The sequence below is a fragment of the Argiope bruennichi genome, chromosome 11, assembly GCF_947563725.1.
Source record: "Argiope bruennichi chromosome 11, qqArgBrue1.1, whole genome shotgun sequence".
Classification (NCBI taxonomy): Eukaryota; Metazoa; Arthropoda; class Arachnida; order Araneae; family Araneidae; genus Argiope; species Argiope bruennichi.
In genome coordinates, this window is record NC_079161.1 from 18,265,365 (window position 1) to 18,292,730 (window position 27,366).

At 31.9% G+C, this 27,366-nt stretch overlaps 1 long non-coding RNA gene across 2 annotated transcripts; it reads left to right on the plus strand.

Moving 5' to 3' along the window:
- The first annotated feature begins 8,969 nt into the window (after positions 1 to 8,969).
- LOC129957623 (uncharacterized) lies at positions 8,970 to 25,897 on the plus strand. 2 transcript variants are annotated; one of them, XR_008782795.1, is made up of 5 exons: positions 8,970 to 9,052; positions 9,643 to 9,792; positions 20,938 to 21,091; positions 25,160 to 25,334; positions 25,548 to 25,897. It is a non-coding gene; the product is annotated as an uncharacterized LOC129957623 (long non-coding RNA). The 2 variants fall into 2 exon arrangements; XR_008782796.1 differs by lacking the exon at positions 8,970 to 9,052 and adding an exon at positions 9,153 to 9,276.
- Positions 25,898 to 27,366: the final 1,469 nt, after the last annotated feature.

Genomic DNA, 27,366 nt, shown 5'->3' on the forward strand with positions numbered 1-27,366 from the left:
ATTAAAATAAAGTTTTGTTCTACAAGTTTTGTTCTACATTGTTTTATCCCAATACAGTGGAACTTCGTTTAATGAGTGTAATTCGTTTCCGAATCTTACACTCAGTAAGAAACATCTTGTTAAGTTAGACAATTTTTTTCCTTAGGAATCCATGTAAAAATCAATACTTTTTCGTTCAGTGACGATGGTGTGGTCGGCTGTACACAAGAAGTGTGTTTCCATTTTGAAAATAAATACTCAAACATATTTACAAAGCTGTAGTTTATTATTTATAATGCATTTTTTTTTTTTTTTTACTACTAGGAAACTGTTTAAAGACTCTTGTCTTTGGCTGTGCTTTTAATGAAAATGAGATACAGCTGTATCTTTAAATGAATTTGAAATGCTCACAGCTACTCCCTTATCAGGGTTAAGGTCTGATAGATGCCAATCCAGCATACGTGTGATGTCATGGTATCTCTTCACCACTCATTCATCAAGACATTGCTAATTTAGTGAGTCACTACTGTTTAAAGACGCTTGTCTTTGGCTGTGCTTTTAATGAAAATGAGATACAGCATTATCATTAAATGAATTTGAAATGCTCACAGCTACTCCCTTATCAGGGTTAAGGTCTGATAGATGCCAATCCAGCATACGTGTGATGTCATGGTATCTCTTCACCACTCATTCATTAAGACATTGCTAATTTAGTGAGTCACTACTGTTTAAAGACGCTTGTCTTTGGCTGTGCTTTTAATGAAAATGAGATACAGCATTATCATTAAATGAATTTGAAATGCTCACAGCTACTCCCTTATCAGGGTTAAGGTCTGATAGATGCCAATCTAGCATACGTGTGATGTCATGGTATCTCTTCATCACTCGTTCATCAAGACATTGCTAATTTAGTGAGTCACTACTGTTTAAAGACGCTTGTCTTTGGCTGTGCTTTTAATGAAAATGAGATACAGCATTATCTTTAAATGAATTTGAAATGCTCACAGCTACTCCCTTATCAGGGTTAAGGTCTGATAGATGCCAATCCAGCATACGTGTGATGTCATGGTGTCTCTTCATCGCTCGTTCATCAAGACATTGCTAATTTAGCGAGTCACTTTTTTACATTTTGTTTTGCTAATTATGGGAATCTCTTGTTAAGTGGGTTTTACTGTACTCTTTTATGATCATTCAAGAATTTTCAATTCCCAAAGACTAGCTAGTGCCACCTTTCTAAAAATGAGAATATTTACATTATTTTGACATTAAATTCTGAGTAAGTAATTTTAATGCATTTGGTTTAAGATAATTTAAAATACCCAGAACAAATTTTATGTTTCTTGAGCTGGAAGTATTGTTTCATTTTTTCATACATCACCATGAACGGTCAACTCTAAGCTTAATGAGTCTGTGACAAGCTCGGCTCATGTTTTGTGAAAGTAAGATATTGCTGGAGAAAATTCATTATTTTATTTATATTTCATTAATCGTTTAGCATCAAATGTATATATCTGTACATATGAAAAGAATATCTTTTTGTAAAGATGTTAAGTTATTTTGTGCTGTTGTTTTTAATCTTTTAATTGTTTGTGATGATGTAAACTCGTGTCTTAATCACATATTGATGCTTAATTCCACTTTATAAAAATGCTGTTAGTTGATTTTGAGTGATCTTATAAATTATATGGAATTTAATAATTTAGTATTTATTTGACCATTTTACAAAATTGACACCGTTTTACAAATTTTTTTTATCACATAGTATTGAAGATTCAGTGATATATGCAAATGTATATAACACTTTAGAACCACAGAATGTATGTAGAATGTTTTTAAATAGTTTGTACATTGTCTTATTTTACTACCTGGCAAATGCATTCAATATATATATATATATGCTTTGATTTCTGTATTAACTCAGAGTTTAAAAAATTATTTGTTGAAATTAAAGAATTGTGTGCTCTACTTTGTATGTGTTTTTCTTAAATAAAATTAGATACACTTGTGATGAAACTTTGTGATGATGATGATGTCATGTCCGCGTTACAACAGAAAGTGAGTGCAGTAGGTTTTGAGGGTAAAGGCCCTTGAGCACTCGAGGGCAGAAGTCGACTTCTAGCTCATATGAAGATGACACTCACTGACACAACCCCTTTTTACGGGAGGGGGGGGGGGCTCACACACCTCACAGATAGAACACAGGATAAAGAACAACCATGCTCGAACCAGGGATGCCCAAAACATGGAGAAGACATGCTACTCCTAAATCAGGACGCCGGCTGATGAAAGTTTGTGAAATAAGCTAATCAAATTTATATCATTAAAAAACTAGACTATCTAGAAAAATAAAATTTTAAAATTCTTTCCTTTCTCAATTTAGAAAAAAAAAAAAAAAAAAAAAAAACTTAGGTCAACAAGTACAATGCTTTAAAGGATATCACTAGAATGGGAAAAATTTGCGTTGCCTTATCAGTGTCATATTTAATGTTAATAGACTTTACTAAAAAATTGCAGTTTAAATTTTTGAGATTGCTTAGTTTAAAATGTGATAAAAAAGTTTTTATTTCTATGAAAAAGTATTTATTCTAAAAGAGAATTTATGTAATTTAATATACTCTGGAAACACACAGAACTCTAATAATAAAAGATTTAATTTTTTAAGAATTATAAGTGTATCATAACATTGGGACAATTTATTTCATGGGAGTATCTATAAATACAATGAGACAAAAAATAGGACTCAAACATTTACAATAATTACTATTAATTAATGTAAATTTAATAATTATAATTAATTTTTATGAACATAAGTAGTAAATTATGTACAAAGAGTACATATTGAATTGCCTATTTTAATGAAATTAAAATTTTTTAATAATTTGAAATTAGTATAATTATTTTTTGAAGTTTTTGCAGTTAGATATCGGAAAATGTACTTAAGTGCATGCTAGCAACCAATTGTCAAACAAAAAAAAAAGAAAAAGATAATGTGTTTATTGTACCCAACAATTAATCACCAAAGATATTGTCCTGATTGCAAATGTCCTGAGCATGAACTTATTTAATAATAAGCACTTTTCAATAATTTTTTTATTCTTTCACCATGATCAGTTGCCAACACTGCTTGTATTTAATTTCAGTTACGGTTAATATATGTAATTTAATTATTTTGTATTCCCTTAATTATGAAATGGTGATATCAAATATATACTATTTTTATAGCCTTATATCTGTTCTTTTTTTGTGTAAATGAATCTTCCTAATAGAGTCGAATCCTACAGTGTCATAATGCCATTTAGAACTTAAATGTCTCAGCAATCCATCATCTCATTGTGCATTGCCTTTTGCATATTCAAATTGCATGCTATTTTGCCATGATTTAATTCTAGTATTGTTTGACAAAAAAATCCATAGCTTTAAAAGAATGAAAATAAATCATGCTATTAAATATTTGAATAAACTATAAAAATGTTTTAAATTCCATTGCATTAATGAGATATGTTGTTGAAAATTATGCAAATATATGCAGTACATTCACGACTATCTGGTTTTTGTACTATCCAGCCTAGTTTTCTTTTATCGTAATTAAATGAGGAAGACAAGACATTGAAACCGGGCATCCTATAATCCTCCTACTTGTCACGTGCAAAATGCAAGTTGACAGGAAGAGAGCAGCATTCTTGTTGTTTATTGTTTCGTCAATGTGTAACAGACCTCAATTGTTGCAGCTGTTCCTGATTATAATTGCACAGTACTTACAGTATTGGTAAATTTTCTTGTGGTATGCTTAATGTTTTGTTCAAGTCACTACAGTGAAGATTTCAAAATGACTGATAAACAAAACAAAAAGTTGTAGCGACTATGGAGGAGAAAATTACATGCGACTAGATTCTGGTGTAACAGCAAAAAATATAACTTTGGAATTAAGAGTTGGGAAATGTATAGAGGAAGGAATTGGAAAAAAAAAAATCAGGCAGAAATTGAAAAATGGTGTATTGCAGAAGCTAGTGGAAATGGAAAAATAGTAAGAAAAACCATGCTGAAAGGTAAGCATAAAGAAGTTGAAGAAGTTTTATTTTTTATGACATGAGCACTTAAGTGGAAAAGTTGTACCATGTAACTAGGCCAACATTCAGAGTTTAATACCAGTGATGGATGATTAAAAACTTTTTTATTTGGGCATAGAACTCTGGCCTGTCCGGCTTTTTTGTTATCCGACCTGCCCTTCTGCCACATTAAGCTAGATATTCAGAAAATCAAAATTCATTAAAAAAATTAACATAGCAAGTAAGTTTGTATCATTTAGGTGATCTTTAAAATAATGTAAAAGATCAATTTTGTACAGTAATATTTTTGGGGCTTACTGTGGAGAAATGCCAAAATCTATATAAACTTTAACTTAAAAATTAAAAAACAAACTTCCAAGCAATTAATTTCTTTCTTCCAAATTATATTTTTAATAAATCTGTCCACTATGGATGAAATTACCTCTCTTTAAAGCATCCCATACATGCACACAAGATCCTTTATTAATAATAGCAATTCTTTATTCTCAGATATATATATATTTTTTTTGAGGTTATTTAAGCCTTTTGTGCATGGATAATTATGAATAAGCTGATCTTGTAGAACTCAATACAATTTCTTGTTTAAAAGTATCTCCAATGCAGTATATTAACTCCCAAACTTTCTCTCTACTTAATCTCATAACATTATCCTCTTTTGTGTCTTTATAACATTGCGCAAAATTATCCACAGAACTGTTGATTATTTACTACTGTATTAATAAGCAGTTGTATTGATTTCCATTGAATTAAAAGTTAATTGAAATTAAAAGATTAATTAATAACTCTAACTTCTGTAATTTTGCAATATAAAGGCAAAAGCAACACACTATTTCTTACAGTAATGAACTTTTGATCGCTTTAAATACCTATTATAAAATAGAAAATATTATTTTTTTTAGTTATTTTCCAATTTTTTGAAAATTTTTATGATTCATTTAAAAGTTTTTTTTACTTTTTGTACCTCTATGTTGTATAAGCTGATTTAAACAAATTAGCATAAAAATAGTGTTAAAGTCGAACTCTTTTTAAAGGCTGCTTGCTTCCATTTTTATTAAAAACCTCCTCTTTCATTCTGCATTTCTTGAACACAGCTGATAATTTCCCCTTCATTTCAGAAGTTCTTAAAAGTAGCCGTCCTAGCATAAAAGTTCGCCATTCCTAGCTGCTTAATTACCTCTGTATTAAAATTATAATGGTTCTCCTCACCAATAAAAGGTGGCAAGGTCTCGGTTTCGGAACCGGAGGTTTCAGGTTCAAGACCCGATTCCACCGAAGAACCGTCGTGTAAGCGGATTTGGTGCATATTAAATCCGTCGGGGCCAAACGTCCTCCCGCTGGTGTGGTGTGGAAGTTTGAAGAAGGGGTATTGTCCTCGTCATCTGACCACGCCCCAAAATAGCCCTAGTGTTGCTTTAAAAATGGGACGTTAATATAACTAAACTAAACACCACCCAAATAAAAGTCTATATATATAAAACGAAAACATAAGTAGATCAGAAATCGCTCTTATTACTTATTATCGAATGGCAACAGTTAAATGTAAACAAACCATTGCATGAGTTAATGCTTCATTGAATCCAACTCTCTGCTTAAGTAATTAATGGAAGTGCAAAGGAAAGTTGAACTAGAAACGTTCTGGAGAATGTTCGCTGTGTTCACAAAAAATCCATTCAGTCGAAGGAAAGAAGATATAAAAGAAACAAGTTTCAAACAGAAAGCTTAACTGAACACAAAAGGCTAATTGTTGCAAAATGACTTGCCTACGGAAATTAATGTTCATATCTTCAAAACCAATTATCTTGCAAGATTGTCTTTGTATTATTTCAAAAACTTATTTTTAATTATATGAATTTAACACACAAGTGATTTGATTCAATGCTTTTAAATGTTCTGATGAAATTAAAACACATCCATCAAAGCATTCAACCTCGGGAAGAGATTTTTTTAGAATTATACAATAACATAACATAAAATTAACAGATAGTATATAATTAAAAATATAATTAGAATAATACACCACAACAATTGATTTTAATCTGAATACATTATTTGATCTCGTACAAATGATATGCGATATAGATTGACAAGATGCTTGAACTCGCTAAAAATGATGAATAGAATTTTAAACAAATGGCAGAAAAACCATTTGGCAACGAATCAAAATATTTTTCTTTGAATATAAAACAAGAATTAATTTCTTCGAACATACTACATGCTTAGAAATGTTCACAATTCTGAGCCAAAGAGAAAAAATCTATTGCGAGCAATTTGAAAAATTTGAGGCCGCGGTGGCCTGGTGGTAAGGTCTCGGCTTCGGAACCGAAGGGTTTCAGGTTCGAGACCCGCTTCCACCGAAGAACCGTCGTGTAAGGGGGTCTGTTGCACGTTAAATCCGTCCTGACCAAACATCCTCCCGCTGTTGTGGTGTGGCGTGAAGAAGGGGGTGCCAGCTCAGGTGTCGTCCTCGTCATCTGACCACGGTTCAAAATGACGAGGTCCGTCCCAAAATAGACCTTGTGTTGCTTCAAACGGGACGTTAATATAACTAAACTAATTGAAAAATTTGCTTCTAATTGAGGATTGAAAAAGAAAACAATTTCACAAATGTTATACAGTTGAGAAGTCACGTTTCTAGATAGGCGTCAAGACAAGGGGCGACTTAAGGGGCTTTTTATAGAGACAGACGTGAAGGGTGTTGTAAGAAACTGAGATATTTACATTTCCCAAATATAATGACGAGGTAGAGTGAAAAAGGTGATCAAGTGCTTATGTAAACAAAATAATTCTCGAAGGTATATTCCGAATTTTTCTCTTTCTCTCTTAATTATGATAATCATTCTATAAACAGATTTATATTATTTATTAGCCGCCTTTGGCGACCAGCTTGATCGTCCAGATTATTAGCTTTTTGGGCTGCTATATAGTAATGTAGAATGTACAGAAAAACATTAATTTAATTGAATGAGTCAAAACAAAAAATATAACGTATACACACTAAAAAGTGTATATACCACAAACTGGCAACTCCGACCTGCGAGAAGGCACACGGGAAAATCTTACGCAACAGCAACCCTGGCGGGAACTGTAGTTGAGTCCTAAGAGCCATTACCAGCCACGGGACAACCCTACCCTTGGGAAGTACGCCCCGTCATTGATGGAAGGCTCTAGACCTCAACCTTTTTGTGTACCTACCAGAGTGGAGAGAACCAACCACCATGCTAGAAGCTTCTCATCCTCAGTAATGAGTACCCCCCCCCTTATGGAACGAAAAGTGTATATAATAAGAAATAAAAGCTGAAGTTTCAAATTCCATTTCCAAGCTCATTCATAAAAAAACATTTGGGTGTTTATACCCTTTTTTTTTAGATTTCTGATTTTCCGCATGCCATTTACCTTCGTAATGGACATTTTCGATTCAATTTCAGTCCCTTTATGACTTGAGAAGCGGGACTTAAACAAGAGCATCCATAATAACGAATAACGAAATCAAATTAAAACAAAAACTGCTTGACCGGCTATCTTGATAATATAACGAAGTATTCTAGAGTATTTCAAGAAAGGAGTAGGCAGGATTCGGATCCAAATCTTTTCAACCTGTGTCTTCATTAACACCTACGTTGCTGGATCATTAATTTTTTATTACACTCATAGTATTTAAAATAATCACTACGTTTTTCTGAAAGATCACCTTTGTTTCAGCTTGTCTCAATTTATGATAAGAAAAATAAATAAAATGTACTCTTTTGTACGTACATAAACAAAATATAATCTCAAATTACGTTTTAATTTGAAATTCGATATTCATTTTTTTGTGGACATCAAGATGAAAAGATGAGGCATTCTGATCGTCGACCAGTTAGATTTGGATCATTATAGTATTTTTTGTAAAAGTATATTTACAATAAAAAAAAAATAGTAATTGAGTGGGCCAGCAAGTTTTCTCTGTGAGAATGTTTTGCTACTCACTTTAAAATATCATAAATTAATTCGTTTTCTTGCTGAAATATTTTGCGGATAAAAATATCAACATTGTAAAATGATTACATCGGACACAATTGTAATATAAATTATCAATTTTACTGCCCAAATATTTAATTAGTTAGTTAGGGTTTTATGGCACAAGAGCCATATCTGGTTATGCTGCGCCAAACATATGGTCCAAGTATTTAATTAGTTAGTTAGTCAGGGTTTTATGGCACAAGAGCCATATCTGGTTATGCTGCGACAGACATATGGTCCAAATATTTAATTAGTTAGTTAGTCAGGGTTTTATGGCACAAGAGCCATATCTGGCTATGCTGCGCCAAACATATGGTCCAAATATTTAATTACTGGTCCAAATTTAAATAATGGTTCTGTCTTGTAAACTATCAATTACTTTTCAAAATTTAGACTAGATTTTTCATTTTTAAGTTAGAGACTAGATTTAAAATTTAGATCTTTCATGTTTATTGTTATAAATCTCTGTAACAAATGGCATCATTTGGAGAACTATGTAAGTTTGGGAACTTCAGCTGCATGATTGTGGTTGAGAGGTTGAGACTTTGTATCGGGTTCAAAACAAACTAACATAAGAGAAACATAACTAAACTAAAAACTAACTACATAAACTAACATAAACTAAAAACTAACATAAGAGAAAATATATGTGAATCTTTTGCTTGTTGTTGTTTTATCGTCTGACCATTCTAGTACATGTCATCTTAATACAAATATGATTTAAGTAGTTCCTTCTGAATAATCCTAGAACTATTTAAATGACAGAAGAAAAAAAAAAACAACATACTCTAGTTTTGCCCATAAGTTTTTATCCACTGAAACATGCCGTTCGGGAGAAATTAAGCGACGAAAATAGGTCTGATCGTATCGCTTTTTCTATCCCTTTGATGTTTAGGATAGTTCTATGAAGTCATGACTGATTAAGCATTGGTGAAATATTCCGAAATTTGAGGGGTAATAGTTTTTACGAAAAAGTTTTGGAAGCTGTTGAATGCTTAAAACTATAAGTAAGCAAAAATGTCTAATTTGCGTTAGAGTTTCAAATCTCTTATTGAAATATTACCATTTAGATTTGTAATTTTACCATTTAGATTTGTAATTTTAACATGATGTTTTAAGCTGTCTTTTGCATGATGGGAAAATCAACGGTCGTAGAATGTAATGCTCTGCAGGTGCCTATATCGGACTAGAGCAACCAAATTTGTCGCTTAAATTTCTTCTCGCCTATCAGGTACTCATTGAAAAAAGATTAAAATATTGTTTTTAATTAAAATCTAATTAAACTTTTAACACTTTCCTCAATAACTTTAAAGCGTATTATCGCATACACGGTAATTACACACTAATTTTTAAAATTAAAAATAAATAAGCTTTTAAACAACCCGAATTAAATTCCGAATGAATATATTTCTAATTTTAAATATTTCTGTAAATACTTTTAAATATAGATTTCAGCAATACTTTTCAATTTAGTAAACTGCATTTATGCTCCCGCATGTTGCAACGCCATTAATGTGTGTTATAATTTTATTTTTATTAGTAAAAAATGTGTTTTAAATGTGTTAAAAATGCATTTTAAAATCCATTTTTTTTCTAGTCATGTCAAGCACAATGCGGTCTCTCGATGAAGTACAAGGTGAAGTTGCCCAATTGAGGATTTGGATTTTGGTAAAATAAGAAACGGCCAATATGCCTCGTCTTCTGGGAACACAACAATGATCGGAAAGATGATTTCTTCGTTTTCATGGTATGTTGAACAATTCTATTTTGATTTTAAAATCAAAAATTCAAAATAAAGGACTAGTTTTCAAACCTCAATTTTTATAAACATTGTCCCTTAAAATTATTTAATTACCTTAATGTTTCTTACCTATTAGTTACCTTGGGAATTTGTTCATTCTATTGAAAAGTAGATTTAATATATTCTGGTGTCAAAGTTTCTTGACCAATTGTTTTCTAGAAATCTCTTCATTTATCTGCAAATAAAACTGCTTAAATAAAAAAAATTAAAATATTCAATGCATTTGTTTGTGCATCCATTTTGCTCAAATGCTAATGTATTTCCTGCTTATTTTCTTTTGCATTTTCACAAGGTGTTTAAGTTGAAATCCTATTTGCAAACTGTCATGCGAAATGTTTGATTAAAATCCTGCATAATTCTCTGCGCGATTGACAAGCGAACTATAAAATTAGCCGTTACTTTATTTTCAGGTGCTCGTTAAGAGTTTTTAAAAATTGGATTTTTAATAAAGAAACAAAATTTTGGTTTATATAAATAACCGGTATGCCAAAACCAATTATACGCCATTTCAAAATTAAAAACTTTTAAGGTCAGTTATTTTTCTGCAAACTTTTATTTACATTCAAAGTTTGTTAAAATATATACTAATATATATAATTTAGTGTGAGTGTATATGTTTGCAATAATTAAGAGAATTTTGACAAAATTGGAGTGAAGTTGAAAGTTAACAGTAAGGTTAGAGGAATCTATCTCCAAACATTATCACTCTATTTGTCGAACTAAACTGTCGAATCTCGCTTATTATTCTCCTGGTCTATTGTAGACATAATACCTTAAGTTTAATAAAAATTAGATTGCGTGGTCAAATGCAATTATATTTCTGTGCTGGGCATTCGGAATTAATACAGTATTCTTGGCACGTTAAATTATGGAAGTTTATTTGGGTATTATCTTGTAGTGATCGTAGCCCCATCTTTCATTCATGTTATTCTAAAGCGCTACCTATCTACTTTCCCTAATACAATCTATGTTAATACTTCGCCCGGAGAATCCCCGTTCTATGTATACTAGAGATGCATAATCCACGATTTTTTGAATAACAAATATTGCTATTGTTATTTTTAAATATGCGTTCCAAATATCTGTTATTTCAATCATATTATTAATTAAAAATTATTACTTAATATAAAATTTATTAATTGTAATTAATACTTAATTTACTAATTTAATTAACGTGTGATTGAATTCATTTATCTGTTTCAGCTTACTTCTTAAATTTTTTTCAACTATTATTTTTTTCTCAACTATTTATTTATTTAATTCATTTATTAGAGTAAACCATTTTCTGGAAAAGATGAGTTAAAAATATGTCATTTCTTTAAAATGTTTACTTTAGTCCTATATTCTACCAATAGATGGCGCCAGCAGTAAACAGAGTCCATGTAATCAAAGTCAATCATATCACGAGCAATTAAAAATGAGCTGTATGGAATAGTGCATCATCAAATACGAATATCGGTCACTCCCGTAGAGTGGAGCGGTGACTTCGCACTTTCCAGTGAAGCCTCGCACTTTCCGGTGAAATCACCGCTCTGATAAATTTCAGTGATACGCAATTCAATGATACGATACGATAATTCCAATAACCAGTCCGTTCACTTTTCAATCCAATCAGATTTCTTTAGAGAGCTTCTATTAGACAGATCGTATAGATTCTTACTTTCCATTAAAGTTACCACTCCGGCAAATTTCAGTGATATCGTATCGATTATTACTTTCTATCGTGATCCAAAACCTGTCATCGAAATATCATCAGTAAGATCGTATCAAGGATTTGAATCACACCCCTCTTTGAAAAGTATTGATCACTTGTATTTGTGACTTTTTGATATTGGTTACGTAATAACCGCTCTGAAAATATTCGTCATCCCTACGGGAATCCCCGTTCTATGTATACGTGCGCTAAGCAGTGATGTTCCGATAGTTGTTAGTGAAATAAAGAGTTTATTTTTCTAATAGCGATGCAATGCTTTATACAACACTCTACATGAACATCACCACAGTGCGCTACGATCACTACAATCTCCGTTATAGCGCTCTACATCCGAGTTCTTTGATATGCTAGGAAACAGAAATCAATGTAAAATTGCTATAAGATGGCCTATTTTGTGATCTTAAGATGGTATAATTTTTAAAAATTAATATCGTCTGGCACAACCGGAACGAAAATTACATTCTTAATCAACTGTAACATGCAGTCTGAAAGAAAAATGGTTACCATTGAGTAATGAGTTACAAACGAAAAGTTCTGCGTCACTGTCATCGGTGTCTGACATGGCGCTTAATGTGTTAAAAATATTAGTTTTTATCCTTCAGTTGCTATATCTTTGATATATATATCATTTCAAATGAGAACTTTTTACAAGTTTTATACTATTCTAGGAATAAAAGGATATTTTAGAATGTTCTAAAATTTATGGGAGTCGTTACAATGAAGGTTCATTTTTTAACCATCTGTATATTAAAAAAAGCTTCATATTTGATATCTTTAGGATGCTTGATAGTCTTAACAGTTGAAAGTTATGGCCTTAATCTTCGACTTCATCAGATACAAAACATACAGCATGTCTATTTATATGCAAGTGGGGTTTTGAAATGAGACAAATAATCTCAACTGACTATAACCCTAACTAATTCTAACTAATAACCCTAACCTTTCAATTTTCTTCATTGTCAGGAAAAAGGTTTCCTCTTTAAGACGGTCAAAGATAAGTGGTATTTGAATAAGTTTTAAACGTCCAGATACTCGAGAAGAACTTTTCTGCAAAAGCAGTTACTTTCTTTAACTAGTGGATTTCGAAAGTTATTTCTGATTAATGCAAGACATCATAATAGACATGCATCATAATAGACATGCATCATAATAGACATGCATCATAATAGACATGCATCATAATAGACATGCATCATAATAGACATGCATCATAATAGACATGCATCATAATAGACATGCATCATAATAGACATGCATCATAATAGACATGCATCATAATAGACATGCATCATAATAGACATGCATCATAATAGACATGCATCATAATAGACATGCATCATAATAGACATGCATCATAATAGACATGCATCATAATAGACATGCATCATAATAGACATGCATCATAATAGACATGCATCATAATAGACATGCATCATAATAGACATGCATCATAATAGACATGCATCATAAATGAGTAGATCGAGGGAAAACGTAAGTAAAACAAAGAGCTTATAAATTTGAAATCAAATATTTTTAAATTGCGGAAAATCCAGTTTAAATCGTGTATATTCAATACAGCCTCTAGCTGTATTGAATATACACGATTAAACTATTGGTCTCTGTCGACTGATGCTCTATTAAGCCAGAAGCAGATAATTGAATTGCATTTTCAGTTTTTACTTTCTTATATAAGTATACAAGAGAAAGTATCGTAATCATCGATTTGAACGCGTCTCCACTCTTCAGCCTTCCCTGATTCGGAAAATCATGCTTCGTATACAGACAATTCTAACTTGTAGATTAACATAAAAAAACTTGTATTTGGACTGTCTGGCTATTCAAATACGTTTTGTAATTATCAATGTAATTATAAAAACACTTCAGCTAAATGGGTAAAATGCAATTAGCAGAATCTGAAAAGTAAATCTTTGACAAATTTTCATTTATTGACCGTATATCGTCTTATATATCCACATTCATGTATATGCAATATTTCATAATTTTCGCGGCTTAAATAAAATTTAGTATGTGATCATTATTAAAATTGTCCAATTTTGGTGTAAACCGATTGATCAGAAGTCAGTTTTTTCTCAATATAATAAACGCAAACCGCATATGAGCAACACAGAAAATAAAAACTTGAGTACTCAGCATCCATTGCTTTTCTCAAAATAGACAATAGTTATGATGGATGTGGAAGTTGAGTGCACGGCAAAGTTACAGGAATATTTCTCAGTTTTTCAGTAGTTATAAAATAAGCTTTCAAGATATGCCTTGAAAAAGCTGTCGTTTACCAGCCCTGACCTACCCCAGCCCACGAAGATGGGTGTAAAGTATCGACGCAAAAGCTAGTCCTACAAAAAGACTTTTTTTGTACCTAAATATTTTATAGAAAAAGTTCCCTATTTCTATAATGTGAGCAGATTATATGTATTTTCGTCAAGAAAGTTATCTTAAATACGATGTCAGAATTTCAACTTGTTGAGGAAAAATCATCGAAGAAATGCAAAGCGAAATGGAGAAAATCGAAGATCAATTCTGCATCCTCTTACCTAAAATTCTCTATGGCTTCAAAAATGCAGGTGCAAAATTTGACTAATAAAAAGGCTTCTTAAAATGTCACGAAGAAAATTCAGTTTAGCTTACTTTAAAAGATGAAATAAAGACAAACAAAAGCGTTTAGATTTTCGCTTCAAAAATAGATTATACTAAAAATGCTTTAAAGAAAAAGGAGGAAAAAACTCGGCTTCAGGAATTTTCTAATCGGTTATTTTGCAGTGTTAATTATGCATCTTTCCGCTCCTTTATTTTATTTAAAACTAGCTACTTTTGGTAATGAAATGTTTAGACAAGATTAATGCGTACTAAAAATTTCAATTAAATATTTCATGAAATATTAAGTTCTTTCAGAAAAATATTTTTAGGCTTTAAATTTTGATAATCCTATATTTCGCACTATTGTAGCAGCCTTGCGTCATTTTGTTCATTGTACAATGCATCTAATTTTCTATCAGCGCTTAAAAACTTTGAACTTTAAATTGAAGTGGATTTGATTAAAATTTCAATTCATACAAGAGGAATTTTACTGAAATGCAACTTTTTTTTTTAAATGAGAAGGAAAATAAAACCATTAAGCTCCGAAGTTTTATAAGCACTACAGAATACTTTGTAATTTATGCGACATTTCAAAGAATGCAATAAAAATTCCGGTTTATCATGGAATTTAATTTTCAGCATTTTCTAAAGTATTTAAGTGGCGTATAAATTTTATCAGTCAATAAATGTACTTCTAGAAAATAATTTTATAGTTTTTTTTAGTCCTAAGGAACCATCTCCAGTGAAATATTCTTGATGCTTTAACTTTTATATATATATAAAAAAAATTTCTTTTGCATCCAAACCTGATCACGTAGCCTTAAATATCAGTATTTTCGGAAAATCTACAATTTGATAATTTTAGACTGTTCATCCATAGGGAGATTCTGGGCTCCGATTAGCGTATCTTTGAAATGATCAGAGGAGTGGTTTCAAACGCACGTTTTTATAAAACAGTATTCAAAGATTCATAGCTTATTCAGTCTTAGATGCAATAGTCAGACTTTGTTTTATTTAAAATGGCTGTGTCTTAGGAATATTTTACTAAATAGATTCATAGGACCGAGTGCCTGTAAAAAAAAATATATATATATACACTTGCCAGAAAATGTCTGCGTACACACAATATATATTCTAGAGAGAAAAGTACATTATAGTAACAATATTAATTTAATTTTTATTTAAAGCATTTCTTAAACAATTCATTAAATATTAACAATTTCAGAAATATGACACGCATCGCTTTCAAGTAATAATAATTTAAAATTACATAAAGTTGTCAGAAAGTTTGATTGCAGATGAAGTCTTCAGAAAATAGCTTCCATAGACTGTCAACTAAATTTTAATATCTGGTTGGATAACCTTTATCTCATAACCTCTATCAATCGTTTAGGCTGTGGTGAATCGCATATAAGCCAGTAACAGCGCTTTTGCCTGAACAGCGGTTTTAGCAAAATCGGAATGTTACTGGACTGCTAACCACAAGGTCCCAGGTTCTATCTTCACGCGTCGCATACCGCTTCATTGGTGACCTCGGACGCTGAACCTTCAACCTTCATACAGCTGTTGTGGCGTCATCTACCCGCAACTAAAGTCGCCAGACTCACTTGGCGCAGCAAAGTCGTCAGACTCACGTGACGCAGCAACCCCAAAGCCGCCAGACACACTTGGCGCATTAGCACCCACAAACTCTCGCCATAACGCTTGGCGCTACTCAAATAAGGGTACGACCCATTAAGACAACAGCTACTACTCAATACATCACCACTCAACGCCATATCGTTCGTCTCCCCTTCGCCTCACTGGAGGGAGAGTACTGTGGTGAATCGCATATAAGCCAGTAACAGCGCTTCTGCCCGAACAGCTGTTTTAGCAAAATCGGAATGTTACTGGACTGCTAACCACAAGGTCCCAGGTTCTATCCTCACTCGTCCCAAACCTGCACAAGGCATAGATTGCTCGAGCCTGGTGGTTTCTTCAGATGAAAATAGTATTCTATTCCATCTTAATCGCTTTTTTCAGCATATCTTTCGATATTTTGTGTTGCCAAATCATGCGTTCCAATAAGTTCCATAAATATTCGATGGGGTTTCAGTCTGATTGTGGAAGAGTATGCAACTGATTTTTGATATTGTACAACAGCCATAGCTTTACGTTGTGGATAGTGTGTTTGGGATCATTGTCTTGTTGAAACCAAATGTCACCGAAAACATTCAAATCTTGTGCGCTCTGTTTCAAATTTTCTTTTAATATATTCAGATATTCCATATGCCGGCTTCCTGGTTTAGGGGTAGCGCATCTTCCCTGTGATCTGGGCGTCTTGAGTTCGAGTCCCGGTTCGGTCATGGTTGTTCATCTGTTGTATCTGTGAGATGTAGGAATGTGCCCCCCTGTAAAAAGAGGTTGTGCAAGCGAATATGATGCGTGAATAGCTAAGGAATGCGTGAATAGCTAAAAGGTCCTCTTGGCCCTAGTAGGAGTTGCTAAAACAAGAGACGCTGCTCCCTTGGCTTAAAATTGCAGACTTCGTCAACGAGCTTCTCCATGGCAAGTGCCATTAGAAAAGATATGCTATATTATCTAATGTGGTATCTATAAAAGTTAATGGACCTATTCCACTTGTTGCCATGCACCCCAAAATCATTACGCCACCTCTACCTTGTTTAACTGTAGGCACAAGATTTTGCTTCTCAAAAGCGTACTTTGTTTTCTCCTAAGCAGTTTACGCCCTTTGATGCCAAAGATGCAAAATTTGCTTTCATCAGAGAATTACTTTTTCCCAAAACTCGGAAGGCTTATTTATATGCTCAATGGCAAAATCGAAACGCTTTCGCTTATCGACAGCTGAAATGTGTGGCTTTCTACCGAGTCACTGTATGGTCATGATGGTCGGCCTTTTCAGTATTTTCCGTATAGTGTTTTCATGAAGAGATTTTTTGCATCTTTAATGTCAATTACCATTTGAGATGCAGTAATATTTGGATTTAAACGTACCAATTTCAAGATGTATCTCTTCTCTCGTAAAGTTAGTCAGGCGGGGGTTACGTGGCTTTGAGATAAGATTTCGATGACATGTAACTATTGATCACTCTTTGGACAGAAGAATCGGTTCTCTTGGAATTTGCTCGAAGAATTTTACGTTCATTCTTTAATCTTAAGATGATTTTCCTTTCATTCGGAGCAATCTCTTTTCCTATTAGAATCTATTTTAAAATAAACGTAATGCTAATTATGTTTCAAAAACCTTCAAAATGCAATTTTAAATTGACTTAACAAAACTAAATACTTGTTTGCAAGTGTGTATCATATCAACAAAACAATGTTTTTTTATTCTATTTGTTGTAATTACCACCAGAGTTAAAATGAATATGTAGCAAAAAATAAATGCAAACGATATTTCATCCAAGTTCATGGAGGCTAAAGATTAGTTTCCAAATATCCTTTTAATTTGTACCTGTACGTAAATTTTTTCTGTTAACTTTTTGTGTAATTACTAGAAAACAATGTGCGCTATATTTCTGAAATTGTTATTGTTAGTCAAAAAAAATTGTTCAAGAAATGCATAAAAATTAATATAGTCACTACAGTGCGCTTTTGTTGACTCTTGAATGTTTATTGTGCATTTGTACGCAGACATTTTCTGGCAAGTGTACATAATTCTTTATTCATCGAAACATTTGACTCAAGCTGCATAAAATAATATTCTTTACTGTACTCTTTCCTCTATTACATGTATGTCTCGTATTGATTGCTTATAAATTAAGTATTGGGCCCCAATTAGAGTAGATACCCATTATATGCCAGAATGCTTAACGTAACTAATGCAGAATTATTGAATTCATCACTTACATGTTTTAAAAGATGTAATAATTTTTCAGGAAGCTGAATTTACTTTAGTCAACCTAATTTAATTAACCTAAAAATTCCTTTTCTAAGGTTTAGTTTGCAGTAAGAATTAAATTTTAATTTGGGCTTTAGCCAACGTGATTGAAACTCTCTGAAAAAAGCTAATTATTCCCATGAATGCATTAGTGCTGGTGTAGGTAAGTTTTATTTTATACTAGCCGCCTTTGGCGACCAGCCGGTTCGCCAATCTTAATGTTCGTTAAAATTTTAATAATTAAATATTTTATGCAATTCCAACTTTAATAGATTTTTCAGCAAAATATTTTAAAACTTCAAATTTTGATAGTCATATAATTCACTCATAATATTATAAAGGCCTTCAGTCATAACGTGATATGTATCTCTCTAATTTTCTGTTACCCCTCGTAGAATTTATGCTTTAAATTAAAGTGTAAATGATTAATCTGCAATTAATATAATATTTTTTACTGAAACAAAGCATTTTTTTAATAATATGATTACTGATAATGGTCACTGAGCGTTTAAACTTTATGGGCACTAAAGAATATCTTTCTTAATTTGTGTAATATCTCAAGAATTTGTCAACAAAATTTTCTCACTCATAATGAACAGATAGATTAATGAACAATGTTTCATTTTAAATGCATTAAACACTAAGAAAATAAAATGAATCGTTTAAAATAATCGGTCTACAACAGGTTTAAAAAAACTACTTAAAAAACGATGTACTTAAAACTATAAGCATATACAAAAAATATATAACTAACATAAATACAATTAACTTTCAAAAGCATGCAACTAACCTAAAAATAATTTAAATCATCCGTTGATAATGGTTGTCATGGCAACAATCAGAACACAATGCGCATGCGTGAATTTTCTTCTCCAATTACAGTAACGCAAATGCGTGAATTTTTCTACGCCGGTTGGGGTAACGCTATGCAGATTATACATTTTTAATTTCCTTTATTCTGTGTTATTTTAATTCAAAAGTACTTCAAAATGAATCTGAAACATCGATTCATTAAAAATGTTTAATTTGAAATCCATAAAACATTAAGAAAATAAACAGAATCGTTTGAAATAATCCGCCGAAAAATGTTAACCCAAGCCTCGTTACTGTTGGGAGAAAAAAGTAACTGAATCCTTACTCATTTGGCGGTGGGGAGAATGGAAGATTTTTTTGGCGGAAAAGTTGGCGGTGGGGAAAATGGAAGTTTTTTTTGGCGGGAAAGTTAGTTTTTAATTAATAATTAAAATTCTAATTAAAATTTCAAAAAAAAGGGATCCCAGGGGCACATTCGCGACCTCTAAGGTATACATGTACCAAATTTGATAGATGTATGTCAAATGACCTGGCCTGTAGAGCGCCAACACACACACACACACACACACACACATTGAGCTTTATTATAAGTATAGATAATTGTTGGAAAATGATTAAAATGTTTAATTAATAAATATTAGAAATAGAAACTTAATGTATAGGTTAAAACATTGGTATCATTGAAAAGATATTTTTTAAAACTTTAAAATGATGTAAAAATCCTTTTTGAGCTAGATATTGGAAAGTTATAATGATAAAATGTCAATCTTTATTTCCAATTTGAATTCCAATTTAAATTTTAAAAACTAGCTCTGAGGTAGCTTTTTAATTGAAAATAGAAACTTAATTTACATGTTGAAAAAATTGGTATAAATGAAAACATAGATTTCTTTGAATTTTAAGTGATTTAAAAATAATTTGCACTGTAATGTTTTCAGATGTCATCGCGAGAAAACGCTACAAATTTGCTTATCTTTTAATTAAAAGTTTTAAAAAAAATTCGATCCCAGGCGCATTATGTTAAGACCTTTACTACTTCATTAAAGAGTATGCGAAAAAGTTTGAGACCTCGCGTTGATTTCAAATATGGTCCAAACTGGAAGGTCAAATTAAAGAAAGACTACAGAAATTATCAATTACAATCGATAAACATTTTCAGAAGTGATCCGTCTTTATTCATGGCAAGAAAAGGTAATTTTCTAGTAGAAAACAATTTGTGAGTATGGCTCTTAATTTGGCTCTTAAATTTCGGCCCAAACAATTCAGATTATCGGAATTCTGTTTATATCAAACGTACTGAAAGAATTCTACTTCTCCATGTTGCATTGCTTTGTAACGTTGCATTTTAGATTCTTTAAAATTTAGATGTTGATCAGATCACTTTGACAGAGCATTAAACTTATTTAAAATATTTAAATATATTGTCACGAATCTGAGATTGCTTCCTTGAGAAGTTAGTGTCGTAATTAGGAAGTTTTGTAGATTTTAATGGATGAAAAAATTAAGACGATATTTCTACCGAGATCCAGCATTTCTTCTAGAATATTCGATCCACTGTCATGAGGATTATAAAATGCGAGAATTAAAGAGTCAATAATGAATTTCCTGAGCGAGATTTCTCGCAGCAGGCTGAAAGAATTTCTGGTAATCCATTAAGATTGTTTGATGCAGATTTTGTCTTGTGTAAGCTACGGCTGTGTGTTAATACTTTTTTTTAATAAAGCATCCATTCTCGTTATCCAGCTTGCTGTATTTCGCATCCATTTACAGGGCAGATTCTTTAACATTAGCATCCACATTTGTGCCTTGTATTAAATATTTATAGATATTTCCTAAAAAAAGATTCTTAATATTTTACAATGAATTTAAATGAAAATTGCATGCTTAATTATTAGATAAATAATATGAAAATTCTATATTCGCATTTTGTTACAACCATTCATTAAATCGCAGTTTTTCAGTTTCCCCACAAAATATTCCAATTTTTATCACTTAGAATTTTTGCTAATTTTTAATTCTGAGAGTAATGCAATAGTTTCAAATAAAATTTATTTTACAAATCTATATATTGTTTCTTTTTGTTTTTCAGGTCTGTAAGAAGTTGAAAAGCTATAGTCCACCGACTTTACAGCTGCTGCGAGGAGTTTCAAAGTGGTTCTGGGAAAATGTAAAGCTGATGTGCAGCAATTAGAACTGTGGAAAAATTATCGGCTTATTTAGAATAGACAAAGAAAAGCAAATATGTAAGTATTTAAAATTTCCAAAATTGATTCTATGAAAAATTCTATGAATTGATTCTATGAAAAACCTTTTTATGTGCACAGACAAAATATGTTCAATTTTTGTGATTTCTCGTACAAAGAGAATGTATAATCGTCAAAAAATTCGCTCTCGATATCTTGAGTTCCCACGTTTGGAACCTCCCGAGTCCGAAAAATATACTTTTGGCAATGACTCTGTTTATGAACAAGATAACTCAAACGCTTTGAGCTAGACAGGTGAAATTTGATATGTAGCCTTTACATAGAATGTGTATATTTATATTGAATTTTAAATGAAACCAGTACTGAAAGTTTCTGTCTGCGCGAATAGAAGTTATCGTGTTAATAAAAATAAACAAGATGAATGAAATTTGGTATACATATTTAAAATTGTAAGTATAGAACTACATCAAATTTGGTGCCAAATCTGTTAGTTTCTGTCTGTCTACCAGACCGTATTTTTGCATACATGTACATGCTAATAGTCTCTTATGTAGCTATTATCCCTCAATGGTATGCGGTTAAAGGTACACGAGCACATTCATTAGAAAATCTTGTCGGTACCATTCCCACTCTTGTTTAAAAAAAACCGCTTATAATAAAATGTATGTTTTATAATGTTGATAGCTCAGTTAAAAAAAAAACTTCCTTTTCCCATCCTCACTTCTCTGTTCAGACGCAAGAACTACTCTCATTTAACGTTACATACACGTGACATAAGACATGACGCCCTTTGTATGCTTCAGTATTGTTTGAGGCAGATGTAGATTTTTGTTCATCTCCCAGGCAAATATTTGTCCACTAATGAGGGGACAACAGGTTACAAGTCCATATAAAACTTCCATTCTCATAGATGTACTTATTATAAGTCGTATATGAAAGCATTGAACTAGTACCTATATACCGCTAATGGTTCAGAAAGTGGATTTGGTTGTTACGCTGCAATGTTTAAGATTCGTATCTTTCATTCTTTTAAAAGATAAACGTTGTTCGAATGACTATTGCTGATTTAGTTGTAATTTTTTCAGTAGTTCGAAAATTTTTGCATAATTTCTAGGACGATGCTGAAAGATTTGGCGAGGATATTATGACAGCTAACGTCTTGGAACTGTTATGGACGAAAAGCCATAATAGAAAAATATTGAGTCCATGTTATGGACAGAAAAATATTGAGTCCATGTTATGGACAGAAAAATATTGAGTCCATGTTATGGACAGAAAAATATTGAGTCCATGTTATGGACAGAAAAATATTGAGTCCATGTTATGGACAGAAAAATATTGAGTCCATGTTATGGACAGAAAAATATTGAGTCCATGTTATGGACAGAAAAATATTGAGTCCATGTTATGGACAGAAAAATATTGAGTCCATGTTATGGACAGAAAAATATTGAGGACATGTTATGGACAGAAAAATATTGAGGACATGTTATGGACAGAAAAATATTGAGGACATGTTATGGACAGAAAAATATTGAGGACATGTTATGGACAGAAAAATATTGAGGACATGTTATGGACAGAAAAATATTGAGGACATGTTATGGACAGAAAAATATTGAGGACATGTTATGGACAGAAAAATATTGAGGACATGTTATGGACAGAAAAATATTGAGGACATGTTATGGACAGAAAAATATTGAGGACATGTTATGGACAGAAAAATATTGAGGACATGTTATGGACAGAAAAATATTGAGGACATGTTATGGACAGAAAAATATTGAGGACATGTTATGGACAGAAAAATATTGAGGACATGTTATGGACAGAAAAATATCGAGGACATGTTATGGACAGAAAAATATCGAGGTAATTAATATAACTTTGACATTATAAATTTTGAGAAAACAATTATTTATAAAGCCATAGTTTAAACAAAATTCTTATCGTCAGTCATATTTTCTTTTGTAAATTGTGACGTACACGCTAAAAATCGTTTCAAAGGGTAAATCTTCTTATAGTGCAACCAAATTGAACCGAATGGTAAATGCTCAGTTGAAGTTTGCTGTATTTTAATACGAAGTTAACTGAAGAGTTAATGTTCATCCTCAGAAGCATTTTGTCGCACAAAAATAGGACCTATTCAAGATTTAATAATCTGCTTGTTCATTGATACCAACGTCAGTTTCATACAATTTTTTTTATCTAATTATAATAAATTAACAAATTGTTCTAAATACATTTTACAAAACTTTTAATTGTTTCAATTACTGGATTTGTACTCGCATGAGTTGCGAAGACATTAAGTACAATTTTCGTGCTTTTGCGAATGCCATACAATAAATTTGAAAATGGAGAAATCATTTTAAAAGTATTATGCTTACCAAGTTTCAAGTTAGAAGTTCGAATTTCTTGCGCAATTTCTGAAAATTTGCAAAATAGGTCATCTAGTCTTCCTGCTTGGGTTTTTTTTCGTTAAACTTGTACGTTATGCTCACATTACACTTCATTTCAACATTGTTCGTAATTTTCAAACTTTAATTTCAATAAATGGAGAAGCAAAGAAGCTAATACAGAATATAATATTTGAATGCCTAATTGAGAAATATTTGTTCTCGCATATCTGACAATTCAAAGATTATGTAGTTCTTAAATTTCATAAATTTTTACATGCATCCTGACTTCACAAGCAATACAAATACCTTAACTTTTCCGAATGTTATAGTTGAAATAGATCTTTCCGTGTCCAATAACAAATATTGCTCGTTTTCGTAACTGGTTTCAGCAATTTAGGGGTCGTACCAGATATGAAAAGACATTTAAATATTAGTTTTGTTTGCTCGAAATTCAATTTTGGTTCTGTGGAAGTTTAAAAATTACTAGGTTGCTTTGCTCATTGAAGCGACGACATTCTGAATTCACGTAACGAGTATTTACTTGCCTAATATTGAAAATAGTTTTGGTTTATTTGAATTTTTCTGGCATGAGAGTCATGGTTTTGACTATGAAGCTCGAAACCAGATTGGGAAAAAAAAATTGTTTCTCTGCACTATCTGTAAAGCAATTATAATTGGGGAAAATGAAGAATCGTCCACTATTTTAGGGCGGTTTTCAAAATTGCCTTGCGAGACGAGATCATGGCAAAAGTTGGTGTGCTCTTTTACGTGCCTCTTGGAGTTTCATCCTCTCTAACGAAAAAAAAAACAAAAAAAAAAAAAAAAAACCACACACACACTTGGCGATAGAACAAAACTCTCTCATAGACCATTCTAACACGGTTTTCTTTCCTAAAGTAGGCAGCATAGTAAAAATCTTTTCTGAATATTTGGTATATTTATACATGCGGGAATTACGCAGGAAAAGTATTCTCAGTAGAAATCCGAAATTCCCTTGGATACCATAAATGTTGCGGTTACAAATCTCGTTAAAAAGTGCAAAAGAAAAGTGACAAATAATTGGGTTCACTCCAAGAATTGAGCAAATGTAGGTGATATTTCAGATGAGTGGACTAAATTTAATTACAAGTGAACGATTTCCAAAGTGAAAATGAGATTTAACTCTTTACAGTCAACTGTCCGCTAGCAATGGACATAATTCTTAGTCTTGTTTCCATATCGAACTCTTTCCATTTCTTTCAAATCATTCCCTTCTATAAATTGGACCCAGCTACCAGCACTAATAAAATCAATGGGCCTCAAAGGTTAATATTCTCGGCTTATTTACTTCACAAAAATTGCTCACTGGCAGTAAGCTGCCTAGAAGTTTAGAATAAGGCAACTGAATTGAAGGATATTTTTGGTTAAGGTTTGTGTAATATCTCTGGAGAAACCGTCTGGAATTTCACCTGTATTTATATAAGGTTTTTACGGTATTCAATATTTTTGAATATTGTTATACTTATTTTTCCATATGAAGCTTGAGGAGAATGTTTAAAAATTGGTTTATTTTTTTCAACAATGAATACTTCTGTTTATTCATTTCCGGAACATAGCAAATAAATACTGCAGTATTTGTTTTTGGACAGGTTAATTAGTTGAAACTACTATTAAGTGTGCCTGTTGGATCATTTTCCTAATGGAAAAGTAATTTTTCTCTTTACAGGTAGTGAATAGAAATTTCTCTAATTTTGATGTTCCAAAAAAACTCCAAATTTTCACTTAGGCTTCAAAAGTTTTGGATATACGGATCACCTTGGCTTGTCGAAGAAGCCCCAAGCTATTGCTATGAATGCACAGCCTGCAAAATAAGACCACTCATTTTCACAAATGTAAAAAGAGTAAGTAAAATATTTATCTTTACATTTCGCATGATTTTTTTCATGTTGCATTTGTTTTGAGATACATTTCAAAATATCATTTGTTATAGTTGTTTCTATTTGTATTGCTATAATATATTGCAATATCGAGGATGAAATTTGCTTTGTTAATCAAACGGAAGCATCGATCAACTTTGTAAATATTTTCATAACACTAAACTCTTTTTTTTTCAGGACCTATTGAAGTCGACTTTCTTGCACCGACTGAACCATAAAGCTCTGCTTTTGACATCTGTGCTTGTGACGAAGTACCGGACAGATTAAAGGTCGAAATGCCATTTAAAATGGAAAGTCTTGTCAAGAGGTCTTGGTAAAATTATGAACTGATGCTTGTTTATTTTGACGATATTCTTTAAAATTGTTTTAAGCATAAGTATTTCGTGCATTCCTGGAGTAGTTAACCATTCCTTAGATCAAGCGACACAAACTAAATAAAAACTGAGGCATTGGATGTGGTATCGGATGAGTTTCAAATTGTGTCAACCCACGCTTGGAGATCTCTATATAAATCATTCTGCCAGTAAAATTCCTCAAACGCATCCAGAGCGTGATGCTTCGTTCATGTCTTGGTTTTCAAGCCCAGAATAATACTGCTTATCATTAGCCGCTTTGGACAGTATTTTCGTCCGACATATTAATCTATTTCAATAAAATTGGACATGAATCTAGAAATGAATCAAATAATTTACCACAGCTATTCGTATTCTGACTACAGAATTGCTTTTAGAGTTGATTCAAATGGATGTGAACAGTTACTGGTGTCATTAATGATTCCATTTGCATCCAGATTTCACTCGATTTGTAATTGCTTCAGTTCTACTTCATGCTCTATTACGCACTATTGTAGTTGGTATAATAGCAATTTATTTAACACTGAGTTTCTTCCTTCTAAAGAATATCTGATATCCTGTGTTTTACTCCTGACCATGTTCTCATTCTCAGTAAGATCAAAGCATGCTGAACACTCTGATCAGCTTTTACCCTCCGAGATCTGCTCCTTGGCGACTGCACACACGTATATTCAAACTATAAATGCTTTGTATGCCTTGCGCATTCTTGTAGAATGTCTATGTTTTACACCAGATCGACGAACATTCTTTCAGATGTCTCGCCCACATCTACGCGATTTGATTTTCAAAACTCCTCTTATCAATCTATCATTTTATTAAAATTATTATTTTTAATACTGAAACATTTTAGTTTTGTTTTCTGGTTTCTGAGATGTCTTTTTTTTTATTCCATTTTGTGATTACAATGGTATTTGCATTTTTATGCATTGGAACTAGGTTTCTATTTCATCTTTTGTTTTAATTGGATAAAAATATTCTAATACAAAGATTTCGGCATAGCACAACTAAAGATGGCTTTTATGTCAAACAAGGGAATAAAACTCAACTGAGAACAGTTTCTGTTCCTTTTGCATACATCAGTAAAACCGTAACTTATTCTTAATAAATGGCAGCAATATTGAAATTTTCAAACTGGAAGATGGCAATGTATTAAGCTTCTTATTCTATTATGGCCGGCTATTTCTACTCTACAATTTGGTGTTAAATTTACACTGCGTAATTCTTTCGGAGATGATATATATATCCAGTACCTACGTGTACAATCTGAAATGTAACTCAAACTATTGACCATGCTTTATTGTCCTGATTTGAACTAAATCAGTTCAAATTTTCAAAACAATTGTTTTAGTTCTGAAGGACTCGATACGTACGAGATTTTCTTTGAAATATTTCTATAACAAATTTAATTCATAAATTGTGCTTCATGCGATTTTACTTCAGACTAGGATGTTTCTTAGTTTGCTTTACGAATATTTCTTGTTAAATTTTTATTTTCCTTGGAAACTAAGTATTTTGAGACTGTACTTTTTACTTGCCATCTTCAGACTTCGTTTTTCTATGGAATGTATGTTTGGCGTAGCTTAGCTTACACTTGCTATTGTCACATTTCATCCAACCGGCCCCAAAACTGGACTTGCATATCC